This window comes from Cucurbita maxima, unplaced genomic scaffold (genome assembly GCF_002738345.1).
Source record: "Cucurbita maxima cultivar Rimu unplaced genomic scaffold, Cmax_1.0 Cma_Scf00035, whole genome shotgun sequence".
Classification (NCBI taxonomy): Eukaryota; Viridiplantae; Streptophyta; class Magnoliopsida; order Cucurbitales; family Cucurbitaceae; genus Cucurbita; species Cucurbita maxima.
Genome location: NW_019272051.1, coordinates 1,383,044 through 1,404,342, shown reverse-complemented (window position 1 = coordinate 1,404,342; position 21,299 = coordinate 1,383,044). Strand labels below are relative to the sequence as shown.

Sequence of the window (21,299 nt, the reverse complement as noted above, 5' to 3'; positions counted from 1 at the left end):
GTCCTCAGATGAAGGACTATTGTATCAGGAACACTTATGTGTTCCAGCAATAGAAGATTTAAGGAAAGAGATACTGACGGAAGCTCACAACTCGCCATTTTCCATGCATCCAGGAGGTACTATGATGTACCAAGATTTAAAACAACACTTTTGGTGGAAGAGCATGAAGAGGGATGTGACCGAGTTTGTGAGCAAGTGCTTAGTTTGTCAACAAGTGAAAGCTCCAAGACAAAAGGCGGCGAGATTGTTGCAGCCCCTAAGCATACCAGAGTGGAAGTGGGAAAACATAGCGATGGACTTCATAGTAGGATTACCCAAAACGCCCAAAGGCTATACAGTGATCTGGGTAGTTGTCGTTAGGTTGACCAAGTCGGCACACTTTCTACCTGGGAAAGCTACATATACAGTTACAATTGGGCACAACTATATGTGAAAGAGATAGTAAGACTACATGGAGTCCCAGTGTCTATAGTGTCGGATCGGGATCCACGCTTTACATCAGCATTTTGGCGTGGACTTCAAAAGGCACTGGGTACCCGCCTCAATTTTAGTACCGCCTTTCACCCCCAAACAGATGGACAAACAGAGCGTTTAAACCAAATTCTAGAGGACATGTTACGCGCTTGCATACTAGATTTTAAGTGAAGTTGGGATTCCAACTCCACCGAATGGAATTCTCGAATAATAACAGCTTCCAAGCAACTATTAGAATGACACCGTTTGAGGCCCTGTACGGGAAACAGTGTAGGTCCCCACTATGTTGGGACGTAGGAGAGAGAGAGTTAATAGGACCCGAGCTAATTCGACTCACCAATAAGGCTGTCCAGAAAATTCGAGCGAGGATGCGAACCGCTCAAAGTGGACAGAAAATCTACGCCAATGTAAGGCATAAAAGCCTGGAGTTTGAGAAAGGGGACCCAGTATTCCTCAAGGTGACACCTATGAAAGGTGTGTTGAGATTCAGACGTAAGGACAAGTTAAGTCCTAAATTCATTGGACCATTCGAGATCCTAGAGCGAGTTGGTCCAGTAGCGTATAAGTTAGCCCTACCTCCAGCCCTCTCAGGAGTACATGATGTATTTCACGTGTCGATGTTGAGGAAGTACATTACGGACCCTATCCACGTAATAGACTACAAACCACTCCAACTCAATGAAGATTTGAGCTACGAGGAAAAATCAGTAAAAATCTTAGCTAGAGAAGTAAAAACCTAACGCAACAGGAGCATTGCATTCGTTAAGGTATTGTGGCGGAATCACCACAATGAGAAAGCCACGTGGGAGCGTGAGGACGAAAAAAGAGAAAAATACCCCGAGTTAGTATAAGAGTTTGAGACTTTCAAGAACAAAAGTTCTTTTTACGGGTAGATAATGTAACGACTTGGAAAAAAAAGAAAAAGAAGAAATAGAAAAAGAGAAAAAAGAAAAATAAAATGAAAAAGAAAAAAACTCAATGCCGGAAAACTCCAATTTTTCGGCGACCGCCGAGTTTCACGAACCCCACGCCAAACGATAGCCACACCTTGCTCAGCCTTCAGCCCACGACTCCCAGAATGGATCAAAATACCTACAAACAAAGAAAAGAACGAAATACGAAAGAGAGAGAGAGAGATTTCGGATAACGTCGGCGAGTTTCCAATCCCTCCAACGAGCCCCAAACCACCCTAAAACCGACGCCAAACGCTCAGTTACCACCACAAGAAGGATCCCTAATGATAGCTTAGTAACTCTGGTTACATTTTGTGCCTTTTTGTAAGTGCGGTTACCGACGGTAACCGAGGTCGGAAAATTGGGTTTTCCTAAACATTCTTAGCTATGTGGTTTTAGGAACTTTTAGGCCACTAAACTTCGAGGAAAGAAATCAGGACGACAAACAGAGAGGAAAAGGAAGAAAGAGGAGCACCGAAAAATCAGCCGAAGTCCGGTAAGGAAGACGAGATCCATGGATCCGAGTCAACCTGAACCCAAAACCCGATAGAGCAGCCAGACTTCTTTCTCCTCGGCCTCTGCCTTCAGCCTAGCCCAACTACAGTGGCCCAGACCTCAATCCAGCCCAAAAGCCACGGTTCAGCTGAACCGCTCCGAGACTAGACCCACGGTCCAATTGAACCGGCCTGCAACCCAAACGCTTGTGGCCCAATCCAGTAAACTGAGGCCCAACAACTAACCCTGCCCAGTAGCCTTAGCAGCCGACCCGAACCAGAGTGCGACCCGTGCCTCAACCCGACACTCACTACACGACGTGGCCTGCTCTACTTTTGCCACGTGGCACACAGCGGCGCAGGCGGTCCCTCAACTCGGCTTGGCTGCTCCCAGCGGCTGTTCGGCTCGGCTCCCCTGTTTTCGGCCCGGTTTTCATTGTTTCGACCCTCCCGAACCTATTTTCGGCCCCGATTAAAGTATATGATGCAGTTTTAGAGCCGTATTTCACATTTATTGAATTATTGGTAAATTAATTGTGAAATACTAACAAAAGATGGCGAATGATGTGATAGGAAACAAACCCCGGCAACGTAGGAAGCAGCTCTCACAGAACGGGAGCTTACGTTTAGCTAATTAGGGAATACTTCAACCAAGACCAACTAAGTAAGTGGCCTCACTATAGGATAGGCTAAATATTGTTTGGTTTATGATGATGTATGAGTATGACGCTGTGTTGTGTTGTGTTGTATATTAATTGTACGTTATTTATATTTTGATGCATGACGTACATGTTATATTTGATGCACTTAATGGCTTCTATGATGAGGATGATGTATGCATGACGAAGTTATTAACATGATGATGTTTTCCATGTTGAACCTGCCTTACGATGTTGTTTGCCATATTGAATCATGTCGTTAGATCGAAATAGGACACAACCCTAAGAGTATGAAAATGATATTAATGTAAATATCAACGAGCACGTGTTACATAGTGTAACCAAGAGATGAGACTAGAGGGTTGTGACAGAAGAGATGTATAATTGGACTTAGAGGGACCTCATGCATATTGTATGTTCATAAGCATAGGGCTACTTTGCCTAGAAATGATGAGTGCTGACATGCACCGTATGATGAGCGCGAATGCACATATGAGGGTGTTCATGAGGCGCATGACACTATGGGGTTCCGCTGATTTTCGGATGTCGCTACAAATTAGCTTGACCAGAGGGTCCAGGGGGTGTGCGAGCGCCCTGGGGATTCACACTCGCACGTGTGAGTCTTGTGTAGGGAAGTACTACACATCCAATTTGTCTGAGACTGAAGGTCACCCTTAAGATGATTAGAGATAGGTCCCTAATTCATGATTTCATATGTTTGCATTAGCATGGCCCCTAGTGGGGTCACTTACTGAATATTTCTTCAAAATACTCAGTCCATGTGCCATATTGTTTTTCAAGTAAAGGCAATGCGCCCATGTACGGTTAACAACGACATCGTGATCAGCGACTGTGGCGCGTGCATAGGATAGTTGCATATTTAAAATTCATAGTCTTGGTTAGAATATGGTGTTTTACATTTCATTTATTTAAATTAATTAATTTGTAATTGTTTTTATCTTATTTTGAACTCCAGCATGATGTTTGAAACACGTAAGTTCGGCAGTGTTTTCTAGTGTTTTAACATATTTTGAAGGTTTAAATTTTTTCGCTAATAAAGATGAGCATTAGAGTTATATTGTACATTAGAGATGAGCATGAGACGTTATAGCGACTCTGAGTATGTAAAAATTTAGAGTCGTTACAATGACCTTCATCTGTGTTAAAAGTAATCGATTAATATTTTTCATCTTCCATATTTAGACAGCACCAAAAATCACTATATCCAATTCAATGCACGAAAATAAGCAAACACATTACTAACAAATTTATGGGAAGTTCGGAGGATGCTTTTTGTCGTTTTGGTGATCACAAAAACAAGAAGTCCATGACAAGAATTATAGTTGAGATAAGAGAACATTCCAAATTTACCGACACATTAGTAAAATTTACGAACGGAGTTGAACAAAGATTACGAGTCACGACACATTACTAACATTGGTTACAAACTCAAATATTCTCAATCTCATATTTGTTAGACGAACACGACTCTCCATAATGGTATGATATTGTCCACTTTGAGTGTGAGTGGCTTTGCTTTGGGCTTCCCCAAAAGGCCTCAGACTAATGGAGTTAGTATTTCTCACTTATAAACCCATGATCATTCCCTAAATTAGCCGTGTTGGATGATGAAAGTCCCACATCGGCTAATTTAGGGAATGATCATGGGTTTATAAGTGAGGAATACTAACTCCATTGGTGTGAGGCCTTTTGGGAAGCCCAAAGCAAACCCATGAGAGCTTATGCTCAAAGTAGACAATATCATACCATTGTGGAGAGTCGTGCTCATCTAACATGGTATCAGAGCCATGCTCTAAACTCAGTCGTGCCAATAGATTGGCAAATCCTCCTCGAAGGTACGAAGGCAGTCAAAAATGACTAAGACTCTAGAGGAGTCGAGCCTCGATTAAGAGGAGGCGTGCTTTGTTCGAGGGGAGGTGTTGGATGATGAAAGTCCCACATCGGCTAATTTAGGGAATGATCATGGGTTTATAAGTGAGGAATACTAACTCCATTGGTGTGAGGCCTTTTGGGAAGCCCAAAGCAAAGCCATGAGAGCTTATGCTCAAAGTGGACAATATCATACCATTGTGGAGAGTCGTGTTCGTCTAACATGGTATCAGAGCCATGCCCTAAACTTAGCCGTGCCAATAGATTGGCAAATCCTCAAATGTCGAACAAAGGACTCCAAAAAGGAGTCAAGCCTCCTTGAAGGGACGAAGGCAGTCAAAAATGACTAAGACTCCAAAGTGGAGTCAAGCCTCGATTAAGGGGAGGCGTGCTTTGTTCGAGGGGAGGTGTTGGATGATGAAAGTCCCACATCGGTTAATTTAGGGAATGGTCATGGGTTTATAATCTAAGAATACACTCTTCATTGGTATGAGGCCTTTTGGGAAGCCCAAATCAAAGCCATGAGAGCTTATGCTCAAAGTGGACAATATCATACCATTGTGGAGAGTCGTGTTCGTCTAACATGGTATCAGAGCCATGCCCTAAACTTAGCCGTGCCAATAGATTGGCAAATCCTTAAATGTCGAACAAAGGACTCCAAAAGGAGTCAAGCCTCCTCGAAGGTACGAAGGCAGTCAAAAATGACTAAGACTCCAAAGGAGTCGANCCTCGATTAAGGGGAGGCGTGCTTTGTTCGAGGGGAGGTGTTGGATGATGAAAGTCCCACATCGGTTAATTTAGGGAATGGTCATGGGTTTATAATCTAAGAATACACTCTTCATTGGTATGAGGCCTTTTGGGAAGCCCAAATCAAAGCCATGAGAGCTTATACTCAAAGTGGACAATATCATACCATTGTGGAGAGTCGTGTTCATCTAACATGGTATCAGAGCCATGCTCTAAACTTAGTCGTGCCAATAGATTGGCAAATCCTCCTCGAAGGTACGAAGGCAGTCAAAAATGACTAAGACTCCAAAGGAGTCGAGCCTCGATTAAGGGGAGGCGTGCTTTGTTCGAGGGGAGGTGTTGGATGATGAAAGTCCCACATCGGCTAATTTAGGGAATGATCATGGGTTTATAAGTGAGGAATACTAACTCCATTGGTGTGAGGCCTTTTGGGAAGCCCAAAGCAAAGCCATGAGAGCTTATGCTCAAAGTGGACAATATCATACCATTGTGGAGAGTCGTGTTCGTCTAACATGGTATCAGAGCCATGCTCTAAACTTAGTCGTGCCAATAGATTGGCAAATCCTCCTCGAAGGTACGAAGGCAGTCAAAAATGACTAAGACTCCAAAGGAGTCGNGCCTCGATTAAGGGGAGGCGTGCTTTGTTCGAGGGGAGGTGTTGGATGATGAAAGTCCCACATCGGCTAATTTAGGGAATGATCATGGGTTTATAAGTGAGGAATACTAACTCCATTGGTGTTGAGGCCTTTTGGCAATATCATACCATTGTGGAGAGTCAAAGCAAAGCCATGAGAGCGAGTGAGGCCTTTTGGCAATATCATACCATTGTGGCCATTGTGGAGAGTCGTGTTCATCTAACAAGCCGACGTGGGACTTCCATCATCCAACAATATTAACTCAAATAACCTCCCATATATTTGGATACTAAATTAAAAATTTATTAAATAAAATATTTGTTAATAAGATACTTACCCAATAAAACGAGAATACTATCAAATTTTAATTATATTTAATTTTAGACAATTAGTTTTTAATATTTATCATTGTTTGGTTTGTGCCAAATTACAAATAAAAAAAAAATCAATTAAATTATTATTAATTTAATTAAAAATTTAATTATATACTCATAACTGATTGCTAAACTTAGGATTAAAACTAAATCCTTAACTCAAATATTTAAAACAAAATTTCAATATAAATTATACTAAAAATTTACCTTTACCTACTATTCCTGTCAAAATATCGGGAAGAGCTTTAAAATTAAAGCAGTCCACGTTGTGAACTGAAAAATCTCTTGCAGTTGTATCATCCATTAACTTCTCTATCTTTTCGGTTTTCGGATCATACAACATTAATTCAGCTCTCGCCCAAACACACAAGATCTTTCCATCTTTATCTATTTTAATCTGTTCCACTGTTGATTTTGAAAAAGAAAGAATATTTTTGCTCACATCTGGTACGATGACTCTAAATGCTTCAATCCACGAAGCATCTTCTTTCATCTTCCACACGGTGTACTCATACCCTTCCATAGAAAGAGTTAGATGAAGAGCACCATTAAATACTCCAATACAAGGAAAATAACCGTCATCATTAGGAAAAGGAATCTGCTTGTACTTTTCATCTTCCATATTTAGACGATAAATGACATCCCGACGGAGATCATTTTGTCCAACCCAATGCAGCCCTCCGTTCAAATAAACACCATGGCATCCATTAAAATAACAAGTCGGTGACTCAATAGGCGTCCATTCCGGCCGAGTCCCAAAGGCAAAAATCTCCGTTTTGTAGTTATCATGGATGATGGGGTTTCTACCATGTACAGTCCAGTTTCTTACTACTTTGTACTGCTTTGTTTTTGGACAAAATCCAAATCCATAGAAGCATGTAAAACAATTCCCTTTGAATTCATCTTTTGGTAATTCGAAGTACTCATTCGTCATCGGATTTAATATGACAACACTATTCGGGCTAAGCCAACTTTTTGTCTTTTTGGTGACTATAAAAGCCAAGATTCCATTGCACGAATTGATAGTTGAGATGAAAGAACGTTTAAAATACTTACGACGTAACTTGAATGAAGCAACACTTCTCACTCGTTCCACGTGATCGGGATCCAATTCCAAGCAATGGAGATTACGAAACCAAGGGCGATCATGTCTGTCCGAATAAACATGTGCAAGCAAAAAGTTGGAAGGAGTTGAGATTGAAGGGTCATGCTTCGAATTTAAGATCACGTTGTTCCATATTTTGCAAACTAGTCTGTAGCTCGGTAAACAATAGTAAGGGAGTTTGCTGAGTATTAACTCGATAACATCAGGTATGAGTTCGGGAATTTTGTTGCTAATAATGTCTTGATCCTTCGCCATCCTCGTTGACTAGAAAAAGCAATTTGATTGGACCGAACACAAACTACGATAAATTGAATTTAAGAAAATAATGGTGGTTACTAATGTTGAAGGTTGTGTATTTATAATTGTTGAAGGTTGGTGTATATAATTAAAAAAAAAATAATAATAATCTTTTCCTATTTTAAAAAACTAATATTTTTCCTATTTTGAATCGATTTGAGATGTTTTTTTTTTCATATTTACGAAATCAAATATATAAAAAAATAAAAATAAAATATTAAGGAAGATTAGTTTAGGAATTTTTAATTTGATTTTTTAATATTAAAAAAAATAAATCTGTTAAATTAAATTGAAATTTATTTTAATTCTGTAAAATTGGAGGTTTAGAATATAGTTTTTTTTTATTTAAAAATATATATTTATTAATCTTAACTCGGATTACACTATCGATCACTAACTCAGTTACAAACGTTAAATATTTTTAATTTATATAATTATATGATTTAATAAAATAATTTAATGCTATATTTGGCATTAAATTAAAATTTTAAAAATTTATTGAGCTGTTTTGATTTAAAAAGGTTAAAGAATAGTTTATTTAAATATTTGGTTTAAATAAAATATATGAAAATAAGAAACTTAAAAATCAAATAATATTTGCATGAGTTCAATTAAAATTTTACATTATTTTTGTATAAATATTTATAATATTTTTATTATACTATTTAGTTTTATACACTTTGTGTTTGTTATTTTATTTTTATTATATCAATTTATTAAAATAAATATATATATTTTTTTTTATTCCTTGTAATAGTTAAAATAGTAATTTTCTATGGTAATTAGTACTTAATTATAAATAGTTAAAATAGTATTAAAATAAATATATTAGAAATTATTAATATTTCGTTATAGTTTATCATATATATCATATTTGATCTTTTATTATAAATAAATATATAGATATTTGACTTTACGATATGCTTGAAATTTATTTGATTATAAATAGATAACTTTCACATCATCTACGTGGAGTGACTTAAGCAAACATTCTCAAACAAAACTGTACTAAGAAACATAGAATTATATACGTTATAGGCATATTTATTTAAACAACTCAAAGTCCCACAATTTGCATCTAACAATGTCACACGCCCCGTGCAACTCACCTATTTAAGGAGTCGATAGTATATGTATAAGGTTGGTGTCTTATTTAGGTAACACTATTAATTCAACAACTCTATATTATTACAAATGATTTGATTCAAATCTATCGGTCAATACGAACCGACCAAACCCAATTGAAAATAATAGATTCGATTCAGATTTCGGGTTCATTAGAAAAAATTTCATATTGGCGCGAAATCAAATATCATTTTTTTATTTCATAAACTTAGGGGTAAAAAAAATTATCTAAATATTTCATATTATTTTTAAACACTATAAACTAAAATATTTATTCATATATTTTATACTATTTTTAAACCCATTATTTATAATAAAAATTAATTTTTTATAGTCCAACACATAATTAATTTTAAGAATGATAAGGTCATTAATTATTAAAACTAATTGTTTTTTATGTTTTATAAAAAGAAAAAAATTTCCGAAAATATTTTTCCTGTTTGAATATCGATAACATTTAGTACAGATGTGAGAATTCTTGATTATTTTATGTGATATTTGACATTTAAAACATTAGACACATTTGTATGGCTAGAAAATTAGTTTCATTAGACATAGTTTTATCATTGTTATGATATAAGTATCTCCCAACTATATATATATATTTAGCCGGACAATGTTAAACTATGTTAAAATGTTAAAATTTCACTCGAAGAAGAATTTATTTTTTTAATGATTATAGATTGATTTGTGTTGAGTGGTTATAGATTGATTTGTGTTTGTTTGTAAACTTTGAATATCTTTTATCTAAGATAATCGATGAGTTATTAATTGTGGATAAATTAAAAAAAAATTAAATTAAATGTTTCTTTTAACAACCCGACCCATGTACACCCCTATTCAAATCATTCCCATAGAAACATGTGAATGGAGTATCTTATACCATGAGTTTATATAAGACTGGATCACGAAATATTTAATCTTTATTTGTAAGTCTGTTAATGGAGAAAATTAGTATTTCACATGATGATCATATGTGACTCGATTTGAATCCTAAGTGAGTTATGAACTACTGTTGTGAAGGCGTGTTCTTTGATTTGTATGGGTGAAAATGAATTTTGTAGCCAACTTAATATGTCTTATCACCCGGGGACTCTACCGAATAGGAAGTTGAGAATGTAATTATGTCTATCATTGGGGACTATCAAATAGGGAGTTGAGGATGTAATTTTAAGATATGAAATTCTAGACAATAAACAAAATTTTTATTAAAGAATACCTAGTACTTGAGGGGAAAATATAATTATCCTAGTAAAACGAACTTTTGACCCAGCTGTAATTATAAACAACTCATGAAGGATTACTTTGCTTATAAATTACATCATAGACACAATTTGGATTTATAGTAGAATGATCTAGAGTTAATAAATAAAAATTGATTAATTAAAGAGTTTAGTTAAGTAATTTGTATTATTTGAGCTTTTAACGGTAGGTCCATAAGGTCTCCTTGTTGTTGTGCGTCGAAAGCCGAACAAATGTACTTACAACACCAATCAACGGAATTACACAAAGAGACACCAAGATATTTACGTAGTTCGGAGAGAAGAAGTTCCCCTACATCCACGGGAAGCAACAATCACTAATAATCAAAGTGTTACAAGTGAATATCTCACTATCACAACAAACACTCTCACCAATATGTCACTTAAGAAATACAATATGACACACAAAATTCTCTCAAATTTTGATATCAAATTCCGATGTCAAATTTCGATATCAACAACCTTCTAGACACACCTTTTATACAGGGATGATTCATATAGAATATTAATAAAAAAAACCGTTCAATTCTAAATGAGGATTTATAACCAAAATAAATAAGATATTAATTAAAATAGTTATAAATTAAACCACCAAATTAATATTCTTATTCTATCAAAATGGTTATATTTTGAATGAATTTAATTATTAAATTAAATAAAAAAGTTTATAACAATTTACAACAATCTCTACCTTGTCATAAGATCTACAAGTTGATAATTGATTTGGTTGCTACCATGTCAACAAACTACCCCTTTCTTCCGATATTGATGAAATTCAAACAATGCCAAAACTTTTCACAAGCGATCACCTTTATCAACATATCAGTAGGGTTATCAGCCGTTGCAATTTTTAATAAACAAATGTCCCCTTCACTAATAATTTCTCAAATAAAGTGAAATCAGACATAAATACGTTTAGTACGAGCATTATGGACTTGGTTATTTGACAAACAAATAACACTTTGCGTATCACAAAACACATCTATATTTTCCTGCAAAATACTGCGGAAGATCCTGAGAAATGAAGTCATAGGCACGTAGGTTCAGGGCCAACCTTACCGGGGCTTGATATGCTGTGAATCCTCTTGAAAGAGAGGGGGTGCCTTCGGGAACGGGGACACAGGTGGTGCATGGTTGTCGTCAGCTCGTGCCGTAAGGTGTTGGGTTAAGTCCCGCAACGAGCGCAACCCTCGTGTTTAGTTGCCAACCGTTGAGGTTGGAACCCTGAGCCAAGTCATTAATCAAACCATGCATACAAATAGTTCTTTAAAAGCTTCTGTTACTGCCATATACTCTGCTAGTGGTAGACAATGCAACATTAGACAGCAATATTGAACGCCAACAAACAGGTTCACATAGTGAATAAATAACTTATGGTAGATCGTCACTTATCCAAATCACCAGCATAATAAGAATCCACATAACCAACTACAAGGTTTCAAGATCAAACATTTCTTGTTTTTGAAACTTAATACCAACATCAATAATACAAAAAATGTACCTAAGAATCCATTTGACAACCTACCAATGCTCTTTGCCAGGATTATGCATATAATGGCTCACCATGCTTACTGTGTGTGAAAGATCAGGTCGAGTACACACCATAGCATACATCAAAGCACCAACAACATTTGTATAAGGAATATTCTCCATATACCTTTTGTCATCATCAGAACTACACATAGAATCACTAAGCTTGAAATGAAGAGCAAGTGGAGTACCAACGGGCTTGGTTGAATTATTCAAACTAAATCTTGTCAATACCTTGCGTAAATATTGAGACTGAGTCAACCACACTATACATTTTTTTGGATATAGCTCTATCTCCATTCCAAGTATTTTCTTTGCATTGCCCAAGTCTTTCATTTTAAATGTTTTAGAAAGCTGATCTTTGAGCTTATCAATCTCCACCTGTCTCTTTAAAGTAATTAATATATCATCAACATATAAGAGCAAATAGATAAACGATCCATCATCAAGACACCGATAATACACACAATGATCAAATTGACTGAGTATACATATGCTCTATCATGAAATGATCAAACTTTTTATACCATTGGCGAGGAGATTGCTTCAGCCCATACAAAGATTTCTTCAATCTGCATACCAAATGTTGTTGTCCAACTACTCGAAAACCAACCGGTTGCGCCCTATATATTTCTTCTTCCAAATCTCCATGCAAAAAAGCAGTTTTTACATCGAGTTGTGCAAGCTCAAGATTAAATTGAGCAACCAAAGCCAACAAAATTCGAAATGGAAGAATGTTTTACCACATGTGAGAAAATTTCATTGTAATCAATACTTCTTTTTGTGCATACCCTTTAGCCACAAGTCAAGCCTTACAACGTATATTAGAAGAATCTTTTTTTTTTTTTTTTTTTTTTTTTTTTTTTTTTTTTTTTTTTTTTTTTTTTTTTTTTTTTACAATCAATTTCCTTCTTACCTTTTGTAAGTCTACCAAATCCCAAGTTTGATTTATTTGCAATGATTCTATCTCCTGATTCATAGCGTCTTGCCAGTGTAACCTATCCGGGCTTTGGATCGCATCTTTGTAGTTGTTGGGAACTCCATCAATTAAAGGGAAAGCATATGCTATCGTATCATTAAACCTTGCAGGTTTTCCAATTTCCCTTCGTGGTCTATTCCTGGCGATGGACTCAAGTTCCTACACCATTTTATTTACAAGTGCTTCCCGTGTTCTGAGACATTAGAGTTATTATCTACCTGATCAATACGTTCTTCAGTAGAAGCAACCATATCAGGAGAGAACACCACCTTCTCCACCTACTTCAATGCCTCGTCATTATTTTCAATTTTCTGCAAAAGCATTTTAGACTCATCGAATGTCACATCTCGACTATTAACAATTTTACTTGTTTCTGGGCACCATAACCTATAGCCCTTCACGCTTTTACTAAAGCCTATAAACTTGGCTTTTTTTGCTCTAGGATCCAACTTTGAGTCTGTCACATGATAATAAGCAGGACAACCAAACACATGCAATTTATCATAATCACTAACAGAAGTACCCGACCATACCTCAAGCAGAGTTTTCCCACCATTTCCAGACCCTTTTGAATGTAGCAGATAACAGCGGAGCCCCAGAAATAGGTAAACGATTCACCAAGTGAACTGCATAACTGAGAGCCTCAGCCCAAAATGTTTTACTCAATCCTGCTTGAGACAATATGCATCGAACCTTCTCTATTAATGTCTAGTTCATTCTCTCAGCAACACCATTTTGTTGTGGCTTACCAGGAACAGTGAAGTGTCGTACGATCCCATCTCAGCATACTTTATGGAATTAATCATAAGTATATTCTCCACCGTTGTCTGATCTCAACTTTTTATTTTTCCAGTCAGTCTGATTCTCTACCATTTTCTTCCACTCCAGGAAGATTTGGAGAACCTCGTTTTTGTGCCTCATGGGATACATCCAAACTCTCCTCGAGTAGTCATCAATAAAGGGTAGAATAAAACATTTATCGTCGTCCGTTCGTCCCTGACGGTGCTTTTATCCTTCTTGTCACAAAGTACCCGGTATTGTTTCGCTACCACCTAAGGCTCGTAAACGTCTGAAGTCTCGCGATGTTATCGATCCCCCACCTCAATCTTACTACTTCTCTCTCACGGTACAACAACGACTCCCCGTGTGGACTCAGGGAAATAATATGTTCTCTTAGCAACCCTCACCCAAAATCGCGAGATTTTCGGCGTTCCTTTTTTTTTTTAACGCGTATCGTTACACAAACTATCAATGACAAACTTTGGTCGCAAGACTTAATATTTTAGAAATAATAGGCCTATGCATATAATGTTCTATTAACCACTCCAATTTGCCTATCAATCTTAGGATGACATGGAGTTGAAAAGAACAACTTTATACCAATTTTACGATGTATAAGAGTGACTTACAAATTTAGCATCTCTGTCACTAACAATTATTCTATAGATTTCAAGTCATTTTACTCCTCCCCTAGAAAAATAACTCATCAACATGTTTTGTATCATACATTTTGTTGCATGCAATTCGTACCATCGATTTGGTTCTATTCTAAACTTATGAACATCTTGTTTTATCTTCAGCTCAAAGAAGTGTTTATGCAGTATATTATAAGTTTTATTAATCCTAAGATGTCCATTCAAGCACCACCACTCCTCTCAGAAGCAAATCTCTTATAAAATCTTTAGGAATACAAAACTAACTTTTCTCAAGTAAAAACTCATTAAACACATAATAATCATCCACAAGTCTTTTCGCAAGACAAAATGCATAAATAGTTATAAAGTCTTGGTCATCTCTATATAATTTTTTAATATGCTCAAATCTAATAATTTTTACACGTAGAGAAACAAAGAGATCGTACCTTTTAGATAACACATCAGCTACCATATTATCCTTACCTTGCTTATATTTGATGACATACGAAAATGTTTCAATAAATTTCACCCACTTTGCATGTTTACGATTAAGTTTGCTTTGACCCTTGAGATATTTCAAGCTTTCATAATCAAAGTGGATCACAAATTCTCTAGCCATAAGTAGTGTTGTCACCTCGTAATGTATGACCTTGCAAACAATTCTTTAGGTAGGATAGCCCAGTATTGCCTCCATTTAGTTTTTCTACATCAAATGGTTGGCCCAAATCACCCGGATCATGTTCAATTTCAAAAGTTCTATCAAAATTAGGCAAAACAAGCAAGGGTGTCTTGCTTAACTTGTTCCTAATGAAATTGGATGCATTCTCTTGCATATCCCTGCAAAAACAACCTTCTTTTTCATTAAATCATTCAATGGTGAAAGAAGAATCCTCCCTTCTGTTTACCTCGTTCAAGAATCAATAGGTTCAGGGGGAGAGTAAATGAATTAAATATGTTTTCCCTTGTTCAATGACCTCAAAAATAGGGAGAGGAGTGAAGGAGTTTCCCAAGTTTACTGTTCAAGAAGGAAAGGAAGTAGAGGAAAAGGAGCGAAATCTGTGTAATGAATCGAAACTTTCAACTTAATTTAAGGTTGCTACTGTATACATACCATAAACATTGAATGTGGAAGACGTCATTTAAAACACAGCCATGGACTTACGTGTTTTGAAAACATCTTTAAAACGACACAACACAAGACTCGAAATAAAATAAATAAGCGTTTAAGTTTAAAACATTCTATTCTAGCCTAAGTCTATGAAAATAAATACCACTATCCTATGCATGTGCCATGGTCTCGAGTTGCAATGTCGTCGTCAGCTGTACAGGAATGTCTTGCCTTAACCTGAAAAAATGTAATAGCACATGGCTTGAGTATTTAAAGAAATACTCAGTAAGTGACCCCACTATTGGGGTTTAATGCAATAATCACATGCAATGAAATGATGGACCTATATTTCGTTTTCCCTATGGTGCTGTCCTAATGGGTAATTTTGGAGTGTATCATATACTCTACACACAGCCCATACGTGCGAGTATGGGCTCACCAGCTAGTTCGCACACCGCTGGGCCACCTTTCTTATCCGGTGGGCATACTCTAGGAGCCCTTTAGGCCGGACACCCGCTAGAACTAGTAACCGTCACGACAACGCTATGCAAAGCATAACGATCGTTGTCCTGCCATTGGATGTACGCGTCCGTACCCTCGTGATGGGATAGGGGTATCCAGCCAAATGAATGAGCACACATAATGCATGAGGTCCCAAAACTTTTCCATTTTCATTATCCTTTAATACAATCCCGCTAGCATTATGTACATATCATATCATTTTTCATATCGTTTCAAATATCGTTCATCATTCATATCATATCGTTTCTCATTCTTCAATTCTCAAATCATACATAATTCCAACAGGGTTATATTTCATGCCACTTATCATAATTTCATGTCATTAATATCATGTTGTATACACACAATTTAAGAGACTTAACATAACATTCTATCGTTTTAACATAACATTTCATCATATACACATCATACCATGACATATTGCATCCGTAACGACCCTAAAATTTCACCTATTTCATCTAAGGTCGTTACTATACCTTGAAATGCGGAATATACATTAAATAGGCTCGGTTTATAAATGCGATTTACACTTGCCTTTTATTATCTCGTGAAAGAGAAAATGATTACAAAGGAAAGAAAGGAAAAGAACATTATTGAAATAAAGGAAAAGGAACAAAACCGAAACGAATGTCTTATACTACCCTATGGTTTATTATACAAATACAATTCAACCTATACTAACCTACACTAATGATGCAAACCGAATTCAACCTAGACTATGAAATGGGAAAAAAAAACAACTACCCTATGCATGTGCCATAGTCTCGGGGAGTACGATGCCGCTGTCGATGTCACATGGGTGCCTTGCCCTTATTTGAAAAAGTAAAGTAGCATGAGGCTTGAATATTTCAGAATATTCAGTAAGTGACCCCCTACCGGGGTTATACAACAATCACATGCAATGAAATGATGGGACCTATCTTTCGTTTCGTTTTCCCTACGGTGCAGTCCTAACGGGTAATCGTGGACGTGTACCATATACTCTACACACAGCCCATACGTGCGAGTATGGGCTCACCAGCTAGTTCGCACACCGCTGGGCCACTTTCCTTATCCGGTGGGCATACTCTGGGAGCCCCTTGTGCTGGGACCCGTTAAAACTAGTAACTGTCACAGCAGCGCTATGCAAAGCATAATGATTGTTGTCCTGCCATTGGATGTACGTGTCCGTACCCTCGTGATAGGATAGGGATAGATGCATGAACACGCATAATGCATGAGGTCCCCCCTACTTCTACATTTATCATTAATGAACATAACCCCCCTGTCACGTTCCATGCTTCATGTCATTCTCATTTTCAATTTACATTTCATACATATTCCTATCGGGATTATGATTCCAGATCGTTACCGTGTTTCATGACATACAATTCATGTTGTTTACATTCAAATATTCCATACAATCATGTCATAACCATTCAAGAACAACATATCATCACATGCATTACACATCACATCAGACTAAACAGCATATGTAACGACCTTATAATTTTTACCTATTTAATCTAAGGTCATTACTATACCTTGGAATGCGGAATATACATTAAATGGGTCTTGTTCATAAATGCGACTTACACTCGCCTTTATTACCTCGTGAAAGAGAAAATGATTACAAGGGAAAAAGGAACGAACATTATTGAAATAAAGGAAAAGGAACCAAAACCGAAATGAATGTTTTAATTTTATCCTACCGTTTATTATGCAAATACAACTCAACCTATACTAACCTATACTAGTGATGCAAACTGAATTCAACCTAGACTATGAAATGAAAAAACAACTACCCTATGCATGTGCCACGGTCCCGAGGTGTACGATGTCACCATCGTTGTCACATGGGTGCCTTGCCCTTATCTACAAAGTAAAGTAGCACGAGGCTTGAGTATTTCTAGAATACTCAGTAAGTGACCACTTATCGGGGTTCTACAAAAATCACATGCAATGTAATGATGAGACTTATCGTTTCGTTTTCCCTACGGTGTAGTCCTAACGAGTAATCGTGAACGTGTACCATATATTCTACACACAGCCCATATGTGCGAGTATGGGCTCACCAGCTAGTTCGCACACCGCTGGGACACTATCCTTATCCGGTGGGCATACTCTGGGAACTCCTTATGCTGGGACCCGTTAAAACTAGAATCGTCACGGCAGCGCTATGCAAAGCATAACGATCGTTGTCCTGTCATTGGATGTACGCGTCTGTACCCTCATGATGGGATAGGGGTATCCCTCCAAATGCATGTACACACAGTATGCATGAGGTCCCAACTAGTTCTACATTTATCATTAATGAACATAGCCCCTGTCACGTTTCATGCTTCTATGTCATTCTAATTTTCATTTCTTTACGTATCATATATATCCCTAATGGGGTTATGTTTCCATGCAGTTTACCGTATTTCATGTCATGCAATTCATGCTATTTACATTCAAATATTCCATACAAACATGCCATAATCATTCAAGGACCACATATCGTCACATGCATAACATATCACATCAAACTAAGTAGCATACATAGCATACATTCACGTTCACATGATTTTGTACTTAAGCACATTAAACCAGCACACAATTTAACGACACGTGCAAATTCACGGGCACATGTCAACATACAACAAATAACACGTAACCTACGACGGGTGAGCCACTTACTTGGTAGGCCTTAGCCGAATTACTCCCTAAAATATAACGTAAGCTCCTAGCTCCTCGTAGACGTTTTACGCTTTCGTTGGTGGTTGGTTCCTATTGGTTCATTTATCACTTCCGTTAGTATTTCACAGATATAATTAATTCCTAACTCGAATTTTTGAAATACGACCTTAAAATGTTTTATTTTACCTTAAACAGGGCCGAAACTAAGTTCCGGAGGGTCAAAACGGTGCCAAACGGGCTGGAAATAGGTTTCTCGAGCCGAATAAGCCGCCGGAGCCGAGGGGAGTCGCGCTGCAAACGTGCCACGTGGCACAATCACAGAGCGACGCGTGTGCAGGGGTCTCAGGTCGAGGCGCGGGTTATCAGATCGCTCGCGGGTCTCGGGCCGTACGCGGGTGATGGGTCGTGCGCGGGTGATGGGCCATTTTGCGGGTGATAGACCGTTTCGCGGGTGAAGGGTCATTCGCGGGAGAAGGAAAGAAGTGCAGGCGGGCTGGCTTATGCAGTTTGGGCCGGGCGTTTGGGCCGCGAAATCTGTCAGGATTTGGGTTCGGTTCAGGTTGTGGGATCTGGCCCTCTGGTCGGACTTCGTCCTCTTCGCCCGACTGCCTGCACGATTTTCTAGCGGCCTTTCTCTCTCCTCGACAACGTCGTCTCGACGTCCTTTTTCCCTCTTTTTTCCTCCGTTCCCGAGTCTCTTCTTCACCCTAACCCCGTTTTTGGTACAAATCTCGTTTGTAAGGGCCTCACACTCCTGGATCTGGAGGAGTTTGGAAGTCCAACGTTCCATCTTCCTTGCCGACTGTGTTCAATGTAAAGGATTCGTCTAAAGCCTACTCCTGACGTGTGTAGAGGGTTCTGGGATTACTTTTGTGATGTAAAATGGAGGTTTTGACGTCGATTCTCGTATGGTTCGACTTCGTCGAAGTTTTGTTGAGATTTTCTGTTCCTTTTCATTTTTTCACTATTTTCGTTCTTTGTAGGTTGTTTTCGGGGTGGCTGAAGGTCAAGGACGAGTTCTGTGGCATCCCATCCTTCGGCCGCGCTTTATGACATACATTCATGTTCACATGACTATGTACTTAAGCACAATAATCTAGCATACAATTTAATGACACGTGCAAATCCACGGGCACGTACCAACATACAACAAATAACGCATAACCTAGCCACTTACTTGGTAGGCCTTAGCCGAAGTACTCCCTAGAATATAAACGTAAGCTCCTAGCTCCTTGTGAACGTTCTCGCTTCCGTTGGTGGTTGGTTCCTATTGGTTCATTAGTCACTTTCGTTAGTATTTCACAAACATAATTAATTTCCAACTTAAATACGACCTTAAAATGATCTATTTTACCTTAAACAAAGCCGAAACTAAGTCTAGGAGGGTCGAAACGGTGACTAACGGGCTTGAAATAGGTTTCCCGAGCTGAATAAGCCACCAGAGCCGAGAAGAGCGACGCTACAGGTGGTTGGGTTGGGCCGTAACTGGGCTTACGCATTTTGGGCCGCGGGAACCATCGGGTACTGGGCTAACCTAAAGGGATTGGGTTCGGTTCAGGTTGCGGGATCTGGCCCTCTGGTTGGACTTCATCTTCTTCACTTGGTTGCCTATGCGTCGACATCCTTTTTCCCTTCGTTCCTGAGTCTCTTCTTCCCCCTACCCCCTAACTCCGTTTTTTTTGTTGCTTTGGGGTGGGGTGGCTGAAGGGCATCATACGGTGTGCGAACGAAAACTCCGGCCATTTTTTTCTCTATTTTTGTTCTTGGCAGGTTGCTTTGGGGTGGGGTGGCTGAAGGTCGGGGTCGAGTTCTGTGGCATCATACGGTGTGCGAACGAACTCCGGCGACGTCGGAGTTTTCAGTTCTGCCGTTTTATGTCTGATCTGTTACATTCATTTGTTACGACCCACCTACTAAGGGAAGGTTTCCACACCTTTATAAAGGGTGATTTTTTCTCCTCCCCCAACCAATGTGGGACATCACCATCCACACACCCTCCCCTTTGGGCTTTCCTTCAAGGCAATAAAGTCTGCTAAGGGAAGGTTTTCACACTTTTATAAAGGGTGATTTGTTCTCCTCCCCCACCCTCCTTCGGGGCCCAGCGTCCTCGCTGGAACTCTTTCCTTTTTTCAATCGATGTGGGACCTCCCCCAAATCCGGTGTCTGGCTCTGATACCATTTGTAACGGCTCAGATCCACCGCTAGCAGATATTGTCCTCTTTGGGCTTTCCCTTGAGGGGATGTGTCTGTTAAGGGAAGGTTTCTACACCTTTATAAAGAGTGATTCGTTCTCCTCCCCAACCAATGTGGGACATCACAGCATCACAATGTATCATATCATAAACAAGTCATAACGTAAACACTTTGTAATCATATCGTTTTCTAACTTATCATAGCCTTAACGTTCTTATACCTATCACATACATATCATTACATGAATGTACCTTAGTCATATCATCACAAGAACGTATCCTAACGCTATCGTTCTATCAATCTATCACAACCTATCCCTTTCTACCCGTAACCTAACAGTATTCTCCCATCAATCTCTCTTATCCATATCACTCCGGTATGTAACCTTAATGTTTCATGAACGTATTTTATTCCTATCGTTACATTTCGTTTTGTGCATCCTTCTAGTATCCTATCTCAAGCATATCATTGAACACATCGTACCATAATTATTATCAAACAATTCACATATTATAACATATACATAACAAATAAGAAGTATATCGATCCACAGGCAATTCACACATATCAATATATATGACACGTGTAGAACCACGGGGCACGTGTCAACAGCAAATATAACCATGTCGATAGTAAGGTCACTTACTTGGCTAGCTTAAGTCGTTGTCACAAATATATTTTTAATGAAAGTTCGATTCCGTCCTTTGAAATTCGAGTCAACCTATATGAGCCAATGACATTAGTTTCAGGTTTGAACTCTACAACATTATTTCTCTAATTTACATCGGTTCATTGTTAAAAGTCTTGAAATGTTATATATCTATAATTATATTTTTATTATAGATCTTATTTTTCATGGTTAGGTTGTATAAGAAAGTA

The 21,299-nt window shown here is 38.1% G+C and overlaps 1 long non-coding RNA gene across 1 annotated transcript; it reads left to right on the top strand.

Moving 5' to 3' along the window:
* The first annotated feature begins 349 nt into the window (after positions 1–349).
* LOC111467962 lies at positions 350–11,242 on the top strand. The gene is made up of 3 exons (XR_002714660.1): positions 350–360; positions 775–781; positions 11,112–11,242. It is a non-coding gene; the product is annotated as an uncharacterized LOC111467962 (long non-coding RNA).
* The last annotated feature ends 10,057 nt before the right edge of the window (positions 11,243–21,299 follow it).